The sequence below is a fragment of the Thermobia domestica genome, chromosome 6 (assembly GCF_964235325.1).
Source record: "Thermobia domestica chromosome 6, izTheDome1.hap1.1, whole genome shotgun sequence".
In the NCBI taxonomy this organism is placed as follows: Eukaryota; Metazoa; Arthropoda; class Insecta; order Zygentoma; family Lepismatidae; genus Thermobia; species Thermobia domestica.
The window spans coordinates 252,347,547-252,360,288 of NC_137459.1; positions in this window are offsets into that span (position 1 = coordinate 252,347,547).

Sequence of the window (12,742 nt, forward strand, 5' to 3'; positions counted from 1 at the left end):
AGAGATTCAAGTATGGAGACAGAGAGAGATGATTTATATACACAGATTTAGAATTCTGGGAAAATGATCGGGCAGCATTCGTATTATCACGAAAATTGTGATTTTGTGAAAGAGAAGAAGGAAAGTTTCGAACTGCGAGGATCACATTAGGCAGGTGTTTAATTAAGGTGGATAACACTTTTTAGAGCATCAGATGATTACGAAGGCAGAGAAAGATCTTGAGAACTGACGAATAAGGAATTTAAAAAATCGGAGCGGAGGCAAAGAAACCTAAAGTAACGAGACTAAAGACAAATCGTTTACCGCGTAGTGATCGTAGTTCAGTGGTCAAGGCACTACATCAGTAATCTGGAGGTTCGTGGTTCGAATCCACGTCGGGCATATTTTGCTTTAGGATTTTTGATGGCGATTGATCGAAGATGACACGCGTTTTATTATATTCAGATATTTGAATACTCGGATGTTTCAATACTTCAACTATCAAATTTTCATGAATAATAATAGTAATAATAATAAACTAATAATAATTATTTTTATCTCGTAGAAGATTAAAAGCTAGGAGCTAATTATCGCTCAGTTCATACCATTACAAGCAGAAACGTGACATTTCGCAAGAATATTTTGGTTTTCTTTAACGTTGTCCACGTGAAGAGGAATTGTCGTCAGTAGAGTGGGGTCACTTGGGGCTGTTTTTTTCCTACTGCGCATGCGCAAACCCTGGACGCTGATTGGCTGGCGCAGGTCACGTGACCCGCCACGCCCCTTGACGCTGATTGGCTGGCCACGCCCCCTGCCACGCCCCTTCACGCTGATTGGTCGGTGTAGGCCACGCCCCCCGCCACGCCCCTTGACGCTGATTGGCTGGCCACGCCCCCCACCACGCCCCTTCACGCTGATTGGTCGGTGTAGGCCACGCCCCCCGCCACGCCCCCTTGACTCCGATTGGCTGGCGCCGGACCCGGCCCCCTTGACGCTGATTGGCTGGCGCCGGACCCCGCGTACCCTTTTATGAGCACTTTACGAACACATAGCAGAGCAGATATCACATTCTTCATCAACCTATTTAACATAGCACATATTACACAGAGACTCGTTCCCTTTTATGAGCACTTTACGAACACATAGCACAGCAGATATCACATTCTTCATCCACCTATTTAACATAGCACATATTACACAGAGACTCGTTCCCTTTTTTGAGCACTTTTAACATAGCAGAAATTACACAGAGACTACGAACACATAACATAGCACATACAACATAAGGCTATCTAACATAGGAGGGGTGCACTCGTTCCCTTTTATGAGCACTTTTTTCAACATAGCAGAGAATAATGGGGGAGTATTCGCCCTCCACTAGCTTCGGCCACGCCCCCGGCCACACCCCTTGACGCTGAGTGGTCACGCTCTTTTACGACCTCCTATCTACTGCGCTGACTGGCTGGCAGCGGACCCCGCCCCGTTCACGCCGATTGGCTGGCGCGGGACCCCCACCGATTGGCTGGCACCGGACCCCCACCGATTGGCTGCCACCGGACCCCGCCCCCTTAACGGCGATTGGTCACGCTCTTTTACGACCTCCTATCTACTGCGCTGACTGGCTGGCGCAGGACCCCACCGATTGGCTGGCATCGGACCTCGCCCCCTTGACGCTGATTGGTCGCCCACGTGCACGGTCCGCACTGATCGGCTGGCGACGGATCCCCCTCCACGCACATGTCACATAAGATTCGTTCCCTTTTATGAGTGCTTTACGACCACATAGCAGAGCAGATATCACATTCTTCATCCACCTATTTAACATAGCACATATTACACAGAGACTCGTTCCCTTTTATGAGCACTTTACGAACACATAGCACAGCAGATATCACATTCTTCATCCACCTATTTAACATAGCACATATTACACAGAGACTCGTTCCCTTTTATGAGCACTTTTAACAGCAGAAATTACACAAAGACTACGAACACATAACATAGCACATACAACATAAGACTATCTAACATAGGAGGGGTGCACTCGTTCCCTTTTATGAGCACTTTTTTCAACATAGCAGAGAATAATGGGGGAGTATTCGCCCTCCATTTTGAGACCAATTTTTGACCTACTGCGCATATGCGCAGAAACATAAAATAAGACATAACACCCCGTTCTCTTTTACGAGCAGACCGCCGATTGTTCCAGTTCAGGAGCAGATTACGGCTATGCGCAGAAACATAAAATAAGACATAACACCCCGTTCTCTTTTACGAGCACTTTATAGCAACATAATAGAGCAGACCGCAGATTGTTCCAGTTTAGGAGCAGACTACGGCTATGCGCAGAAACATAAAATAAGACATAACACCCCCGTTCTCTTTTACGAGCACTTTATAGCAACATAATAGAGCAGAGAATAAAAAAAATAACACAAACACACACACACACACACACACACACTTGATTGCTTATGCGCAGTAAAATTAAATTTCCAATTAATTACACATCGCACGCATGCGCAGAAAAATTACACTAGACTACAGCCTGTTCCAGTTGCAGCGCTGGTTCCGGTTCAATAGAGCAGACTACGTGCAACAAGCAGGTCATAAAAGACTATGACCTATTTTTCATCCCCTAAATAACATAGTATACACCCACACCTGGTTGCGTATGTCAAATCCAATTTAGTAGAAATAACACGCATGCGCAGAAACATTTATATTTCCGATTCGACCATGCTGGTAAGAATACCACACTTATTTCTACCTGGGTCTTATAGTTTATGTGGGATACGCCCTTTCTATGACAATTTTAACCGATTTGGATGAAACTCGGTATACAGGGGTTTTCGGCCATGCTGATTACGAATATCATACTTATTTTTACCAGGGTCTTATGGTTCATGTGGGATACGTCCTTTCTATGATAATTTTAACCGATTTGGATGAAACTCGGCATATGGGGGTTTTCGACCATGCTGAGTACGAATATCATACTTATTTTTAACTGGACGTCGTTTGTATGACACTTAAAACCTAATAACTCAAAATCGGGTCCACATATTGAGGTCGTGTTTCCACATTTAGTAACGGGTCACCAGCAACCACAAGTTCCAAAATAATGACCATCGAGGTCAAAGGTCAACATACTTAAAACCTAATCACTCGAAAACGGAGCCACATATTGAGATGCTGTTTCCAAATCTAGTAATTGGTCATCAGGTACTACATGTTCCAAAATAATGACCATCGAGGTCAAAGGTCAACATACTTAAAACCTAATCACTCGAAAACGGATCCACATATTGAGATGGTGTTTCCAAGTCTGGTAATTGGTCATCAGGTACTACAAGATCCAAAACATTGACCACCGAGGTCAAAGGTCAACCTACTTAAAACCTAATCACTCGAAAACGGAGCCACATATTGAGATGCTGTTTCCAAATCTAGTAATTGGTCATCAGGTACTACATGTTCCAAAATAATGACCATCGAGGTCAAAGGTCAACATACTTAAAACCTAATTACTCGAAAACGGATCCACATATTGAGATGGTGTTTCCAAGTCTGGTAATTGGTCATCAGGTACTACAAGATCCAAAACATTGACCACCGAGGTCAAAGGTCAACCTACTTAAAACCTAATAACTCGAAAACGGATCCATATATTGAGATGGTGTTTCCAAGTCTGGTAATTGGTCATCAGGTACTACAAGATCCAAAACATTGACCATCGAAGTCAAAGGTCAACATGCTTAAAACCTAATAACACGAAAACTGAGCCACATATTGAGATAGTGTTTCCAAGTCTAGTAATCGGTCATCAACTAGTACATGTTAAAAAGTACTGATCATCGAGGTCAAAGGTCAACATACTTAAAACCTAATAACACGAAAACTGAGCCACATATTGAGGTGCTGTTTCCACATTTAGTAATCGGCCACCAACTACTACAAGTTCCAAAATACCGATCATCGAGGTCAAAGGTCAACATACTTAAAACCTAATAACACGAAAACGGGGCCACATATTGAGATGGTGTTTCCAAATCTAGTAATCGGTCATCAGGTACTACAAGTTCCAAAATAATGACCATCGAGGTCAAAGGTCAACATACTTAAAACCTAATCACTCGAAAACGGATCCATATATTGAGATGGTGTTTCCAAGTCTGGTAATTGGTCATCAGGTACTACAAGATCCAAAACATTGACCATCGAGGTTAAAGGTCAACCTACTTAATACCTAATAACTCGAAAACGGATCCATATATTGAGATGGTGTTTCCAAGTCTGGTAATTGGTCATCAGGTACTACAAGATCCAAAACATTGACCATCGAGGTCAATGGTCAAATATTTAAGCCTTAATAACTCGTAAACCTAGTCAGCAAGAGGTTTCTGTGACCTATTCATTTTTTTGTTCCAAGCAGAAAAAGTGGAGAATGAATAAATTTTAGTGACTTATTTGCTATTGCACCAACGAGAAATCTAATTTGTAACTAGCTCAGAATTTCTGTACATTTTGGGTTATTCAAAATAATTTGGATGGACTAACGAAAAAGAAAGCAAAGATATGCCATTTTAGCTAGCTGAGAATTTAAAGAAACAAAGGGAACCTACTCAATTTTCTATCAACGAGAAATGCCATTTCAACTACCTCAGAGTTTATGTGCCTTTTTTGTGCTAAGGTCTATTTTAACTCTTCTTGACTAATTAAATAAACGGAGGAATATTGTACCAATGAGAAATGCCATTTTTTCTAGACCATGTTCTAATATTTAAACAAACGAAGGGGTGGATTTGAGTGACCTATTCAATTTTGCACCAATGAGAAATAACGGCGTATTTTAAATAAACAAACAATCGGATAAATTTAACCGGCTCAGAAGTGTACTATTTAAACAAACGAAGGTCTCTTGAGTGAGATTTCCAATTTTGTAGCAAGAAGGACTATTTCCTAACTAACTCAGAATTTCATTTCATATTGTAATACTCAAATTTGGATGGAGTGTTCCAACCAGAAAAATTTGATTGGATTTTTTTCCTTATGTACCAACCGGAAAAAGTGAAGGAATAAACTTGAGTAGAATATCTAGTTTTGTACCTAACAAAATAAGAAAAAGAAGTGAAGAACGAATAAAATTTGGATGGACTATTTTCTTATGTACCAACAAAAAATGGAGCACCAGCGACAAAAAAGAAACCGAAGGAGGAATAAATTTTGGTGACCTATTCAGTTTTGTACTACTAAAATAAACGAAGGAATAAATTTGGGTGTTCTACAGAAGAAAACGGGGAAGGGCCATTTTATTTAATTTTGTAGTACTCAAAATATACAAAGATATAAATCAGTGTGACCCATCCAGTTTTGTTGGCTTTTTTTAGAAAGACCATTTTATCTTTTGTATTCAGATTTTCCGGCTACTTTTTGCGCTCTACAAATAAACGACGAAACAAATTTGAAGGAGGCTCATTTTAACTAATCCTGCTGCGAGTAGATCAATGTGGCATTATTGTGACTTTCATTTTCAAAAACATACGGATTAAACAAGAGGATCAACAATTAAAAACCCACTAGTACAGGGCGTCGATTCAGTAAAACTCATTATTCTTTCTTCTACGGTCTTCGGCATGCATTTTAGACCAAGAGCAGCAAGATTAATATTCGATACTTGGAAATTGACCCAATAAGCATTTGTTAACTTTATCCATATCCGTAAAATATTCTTTGGTGTGTAAAATTGGATCCACTCATCAGTATAGTAGTTAAAGATAATTGCTTCCAATTTCGTAATACCCTGTAAAGGCTTGTCTGAACAATGAACAAAATTTGGCAAATAAATTTGTTGTAAATTTTAATGGAAGAATTACCTGTATTCCATCTAAGACAATCTACACCCACGGAATCATCGCTGTTACAAATAGTGTTAATATTCTGTTTGTAGATGTTCTGAAATTTTTCTATTGGTACATCTGCTAATTCCATCCTAGTACTTCTTACTTATATCTCCCAAATACTTTTGCACGATTTGTTGTACACCTCTTCCTCATTTAATTTAACCTTAAATCTGAGAAATCATTATTGGTGGTACACTACAATACACCTTTAAAACCTACTCTCATTCGAAAAACAAACTGCACTATTACACACTATTATTATGTTATAAATACAGTGCAATACCGCTATTAATTGGAAATTCTTACACAATGTATCGTTATTGTTATCGAAGTCTACTCCAAATAAGCATAAGGAGAAAGTAGTATTTTTTGCCATAATGGATTATTCTGTATGTATAGCTTTATTGTGAGAAAAACCATTTGTTATTCTTTTTCACCAAGTTTCCAAATACTGCGAGGTCCAACAGATAGGTATCAGGGGAGGCCGCAAGAAGGCCAGTTTTATCACATCGTGTAAAACAACTAAGTAAATCTGCAATATGGATACTTGGCCTGAACTCGCATCCCATGATTCCAAAACTGTAGTAGCTCATCCAAAGTGTCATGTGTTCTCCCATAGCGAAAGAAGCGATAATAGCGACTATTAAACAAACAAAACTAAATATTCTATCCCAATTTATTTGAATGTTTTTTCTCGGTGGTACAAATAGTGCAAAATACTTAGTTTGTTACAATGGTACAAAACTAAATTCCTTCACTTTTCCCAGCTGGTACAAAAGAAAATATTCCATTCAAATTTTATTTATTCTTCACTCCTTTTTTCCCCGGTACAAAACTAAATTCCTTCGTTTGTTTGAGTAGTGCATTTCCCTACATTTTTTTTAAACAGCACACGATAATATAATAAAATGGCATATCTTGTTCGTACATATGCCACTCAAATTCATTTATTCTTCCCTTTGACCTCTAAAATGATAATAATAATGATTTAAAATTATCCATATTTTCACACTCTCTCTTTATCTCTACTACAGTATTTACCCATATGGAACTGTTTCAAAATTATCTATTCGTTTTCTTTTACTAGCTGTAACCTCATAAATTCTAAGATATGGATAAAGTTAACAAATGCTTATTGGGTCAATTTCCAAGTATCGAATATTAATCTTGCTGCTCTTGGTCTAAAATGCATGCCGAAGACCGTAGAAGAAAGAATAATGAGTTTTACTGAATCGACGCCCTGTACTAGTGGGTTTTTAATTGTTGATCCTCTTGTTTAATCCGTATGTTTTTGAAAATGAAAGTCACAATAATGCCACATTGATCTACTCGCAGCAGGATTAGTTAAAATGAGCCTCCTTCAAATTTGTTTCGTCGTTTATTTGTAGAGCGCAAAAAGTAGCCGGAAAATCTGAATACAAAAGATAAAATGGTCTTTCTAAAAAAAGCCAACAAAACTGAATGGGTTACACAAATTTATACCTTTGTATATTTGAGTACTACAAAATTAAATAAAATGGCCCTTCTCCGTTTTCTTCTGTAGAACATTCAATTTTATTCCTTCGTTTATTTTAGTAGTACAAAACTGAATAGGTCACCCAAATTTATTCCTCCTTCGGTTTCTCTTTTTTGTTGGTACATAAGAAAATAGTCCATCCAAATTTTATTCGTCCTTCACTGCTTTTTCTTATTTTGCTTGGTACAAAACTAAATATTCCTTCATTTATTTGATTAGTACAAAATGTTAGTTCTTTCCTTTTTCTTCTTGCTACAAAATTGAATAACCACTCAAATTTAGCCCTTCGTTTTGTTTAAATAATACAACATGCACTAGAAATTCTAAGCTAGATAAAAATGGCATTTCTCCTTGGTACAAAATGGAATAGATCACTTAAATTTATCCCTTCGTTTATTTAAATAGTTAATATGGCATATCTTTGCTTTCTTTCTTGTTACTCCATCCAAATTAATTTTTGCGTTACAGAAATTCTGCGCTAGTTAAAATTGTGTTTGAGCTAGTTAAAATGGTTCTTCCTTGTTTGGTATAAAAAAGTAGAACACCCAAAATTGTTCTTTTGTTCATTGGGCTAGTACAAAAGGTACATAAATTCTGAGTTAGCTAAATTGGACCTTCTTCGATTTTTCTGGTTAGTACAAAAAACAGGTCACTCAAATTTATCCCATCGTTTGTTTAAATAGTACAAAAAGGTACAGAAATTCTCAGTTAGTTAAAATGGGTCTTCTTCGCTTTTTCTGATTAGTATAATTTTGTTCTTTCGTGAAAATTCTTTGGTTGCTACAAAATTAAATAGCTCACTCATATTTATGCCTTCGTTTATTAGACTAGTTTAAAATGATCCTTTTTTTGCTTATTCCTTTGTTTGTTGAAATAATACAAAATGGTATAAAATACTCAACTTCGGTTTCTCAAATACATTACTTCGTTTAATTGATTTTAGAGTTGACACAAATTATAATTCCTTTGTTTGTTTGAATACTCCAAAGTGGTGCAATTTCTTTTTTTTCTTGGTGGTACAAAACCAAATACTCCATAATTATATAAAATAGTCCTTCTTCGCCTTTTGCTGAGCCATTTCTCATTGGTACAAAATTGAATAGGTCACAAACTTATTCTTTCGTATATTTAAATATTCAGCTAGTTCATTTTTTCTCGTTGGTATAAAAAGTAGAACATCGAAATTATGAACTTGTTAAAATGGCTCTTCTTCGTTTTTTTCTGATTGATACAAATATAGAACATTTCAGTAGTTCAAAAGTTACATAATGGTCAATTTTCGTTTCTTTAAACAGTACATAATGAGCTAGTTAAAGTAGCTCTTCTTCTCTTTTCCAGTTGGTACAAAACGAAATACTCTATTCCTTCGTTTATTTGAATAATGGCCCTTCACTTTTTCCAGTTGGTACCTAAGGAAATAATCCAATCAAATTTTTCTGGTTCGTACAAAACTAAATATTTCATTGTTTGTTTGAGTAGTAAAATGGTATAAAAGTCTGAGAATGGCATATCTTTGCTTTTCTTCTGATTGGTACAAAAAAATAAAATAGACCACTGAAATTTGTTCCCTCTATTATTTGAATAGCACAAAAAAGGTATGAAATGACCCTTCTTTGATTTTCTTGTGATTGATACAAAAATAAAATTTCGTTTATTTGAGTAGTACAAAATTGTACAGAAATATTGAACTAGTTAAAACGTACCTTCTTCATTTTTTTTCTGGTTCATACAAAGATGAATACTCCATCCAAATTTGAGTAAAATGGTCCATGTTCGCTTTCTTCGCTTTGCTTAAATAATACAAGATGACATATAATTCTCAGCTAGTTAATATGGCATATCTTTGTTTGCTTTCTTGTTAATCCATTTGAATAGCCTTAAAAGGTAATGAAATTCTGCGCTAGTTAAAATTGTGTTCCTTTGATTTCTTTCTCATTAATACAAAAGTAAATAAGCCACTCAAATTTATTCCTTCTTCACTTTTCTCTGCTTTGTACAAAATTGAATAGATCACACAGGCTTTGTTTAAAGTTATTAAGGCTTAAATATTTGACCATTGACCTCGATAGTCAGTACTTTTGGAACATGTAATAGTTGATGACGTATTACTAGATTTGGAAACAGCACCTCAATACGTTGCTCTGTTTAAGGGTTATTTGCGTTTAAATATTTGACCTTTGACCTAGAGGGTCATTATTTTGGAACTTGTAGTAGTTGGTAACCAATTACTAAATATGGAAACAACATCTCAATATGTGGTTCCGTTTTCGAGTTATTAGGTTTTAAGTATTTTGACCTTTGACCTCGATGACCACTAATTTTGGGACATGTAGTACCTTATGACCAATTACTAAATGTAGAAACACCATCTCAATATGTGGCTCGGTTTTCGAGGTATTAGGTTTTAAGTATTTTGACCTTTGACCTCGATGGTCATTATTTTGGAACTTGTGGTACCTGATGACCAGTTACTAAATGTGGAAACAGCACCTCAATACGTTGCTTCGTTTTCGAGTTATTGGGTTTTAAGTATTTTGACCTTTGACCTCGATGACCACTAATTTTGGAACTTGTAGTACCTGATGACCAATTACTAGATGTGGAAACACCACTTCGATATTTGGCTCCGTTTTCGTGTTATTAGGTTTTAAGTATGTTAACCTTTGACCTCGATGATCATTATTTTGGAACTTGTGGTACCTGATGACCAATTGCTAAATGTGGAAACAGCACCTGAGTATGTGGCTCCGTTTTCGAGATATTAGGTTTTAAGTATGTTGACCTTTGACCTCGATGGTCATTATTTTGGAACTTGTAGTAGTTGATGACCTATTACTAAGTGTGGAAACAGCATCTCAATATGTGGCTCAGTTTTCGTGTTATTAGGTTTTAAGTATTTTGACCTTTGACCTCGATGACCATTATTTTGGAACTTGTAGTAGTTGATGACCAATTACTAAATGTGGAAACATCATCTCAATACGTTGCTTCGTTTACGAGTGATTGGGTTTTAAGTATTTTGACCTTTGACCTCGATGGCCATTATTTTGGAACTTGTCGTAGTTGATGACCAATTACTAAATGTGGAAACACCATCTCAATACGTTGTTTCGTTTACGAGTGATTGGGTTTTAAGTATTTTGACCTTTGAACTCGATGGCCATTATTTTGGAAATTGTACTAGTTGATGACCAGTTACTAGATTTGGAAACAGCACTTCAATATGTGGCTCAGTTTTCGTGTTATTAGGTTTTAAGTATGTTGACCTTTGACCTCGATGGTCATTATTTTGGAACTTGTAGTAGTTGATGACCAATTGCTAAATGTGGAAACAGCACCTGAGTATGTGGCTTCGTTTTCGAGATATTAGGTTTTAAGTATTTTGACCTTTGACCTCGATGGCCATTATTTTGGAAATTGTACTAGTTGATGACCAGTTACTAGATTTGGAAACAGCACTTCAATATGTGGCTCAGTTTTCGTGTTATTAGGTTTTAAGTATGTAGACCTTTGACCTTGATGATCATTATTTTGGAACTTGTCGTAGTTGATGACCAATTACTAAATGTGGAAACACCATCTCAATACGTTGCTTCGTTTACGAGTGATTGGGTTTTAAGTATTTTGACCTTTGACCTCGATGACCACTAATTTTGGAACTTGTAGTACCTGATGACCTATTGCTAAATGTGGAAACACCACTTCGATATTTGGCTCCGTTTTCGAGTTATTAGGTTTTAAGTGTCATACAAAGGGCGTATCCCACATAAACTATCAGACTCAGATAAAAATAAGTATGATATAGTAGTAGTCCCCGACGTATATGCAGCCGAGTCAGCAAAAATTTCTCGATTCTGATTGGCTGGGAGAGGTCACGTGACATTAGGCCCCGCCCACGCGGGAAATTCAAATTTTCAGGTCACGTGGTATGACGTCATGAGTCACCCTGCGGGGAAATCCCTCATTCTCTTTTATGACCGGGATTTTTGAAATTTGTTCCCTTTTACGGGTAAGATGTGTGATTCTGATTGGTTGAGAGATATCACGTGATTTTAGACCCTGCGATATTTGAAATTCGTTCCCTTTTACGGGTAAGATGTGTGATTCTGATTGGTTGACAGATATCACATGATTTTAGACCCTGCGATATTTGAAATTCGTTCCCTTTTACGGGTAAGATGAATCCTTTGGTACCACGATGCTGATTGGCTGATAGAGGTCACGTGATCTTAGGCTCAGGGATTTTTTAAAATTCGTTTCCTTTTTATGGGTAAGATGAGTGGTTTGGTACCTTGAATTTGATTGGTTGATAGCGGTCACATGATCTTAGACCCTGGGATTTTGAAATTTGGGTATCCTCTTTGATGAGTACTTTGGTACTACGATACTGATTGGCTGATAGAGGTTACATGATCTTAGACCCGCTACACGGTGAACAGGTCACATGGTATGACGTCATGTTTTACCCTTGCGGGGAAATCCATCACTAATTCGTTTCCTTTTACGGGTAAGATAAGTGCTTTGGTACCTTGATTCTGATTGGATGATAGAGATCACGTGATTTTAGGTCCTAGGATTTTTGAAATTAGGGTGTCCTTTCTGATGTATACTTTGGTATCTCGATTCTGATTGGTTGATAGAGGTCACATGATTTTAGACCCGCCACACGATGAACAGGTTACATGGGAAAACCCCTTACTTATTTGTTTTATTTTATGTGTAAGATGCGTGTTTTGGTACCTCAATTTTGATTGGTGGATAGAAGTCACATGATCTTACCCCCCCCCCAGTCCATGAGGGAAATACAGAGCGATATGACGGCGATCCATCCTAGACCGGGATTTTTTTTTTAATGGCTATGCGTAAAGTTCCCATGAAGGGTTCAACCTCCTCCTTAAATAACCCTTTTTTGGTATCATGATATTGTACTGAAGTTTACATTAAATATTATCGTTCTCTTTGACAGATAAGATGATTACCAGCTTTTTTACCTTGATGGAGATCCTGTCCTTGAATTAGTAGTCTATGTCTCTGGAAGTAACAATGGTGAAAGAGAGGTGTCGCTTGTAGATTTCTTATAACACATTGTTGTGAGTTTAAGCGATTTTTTTAAACGCTCAGTAAGCGCTTCATTAATGGAAACAGTGTTGCCAGATTTTTCTTACCTAAACTGCTCCGATTCTTTTCGAAACGGTTCCGCAGAGTACAAGAAATTTTAAACTAAAAAATTTTTCGAACTAAAAAAATTTCAAAACTAAAAAAAATTTTAAACAAAAATTTTCAAACAAAAAATTTTCGAACTAAAAAATTTGAAACAAAAATTTCAAAAAAATTCGAACTAAAA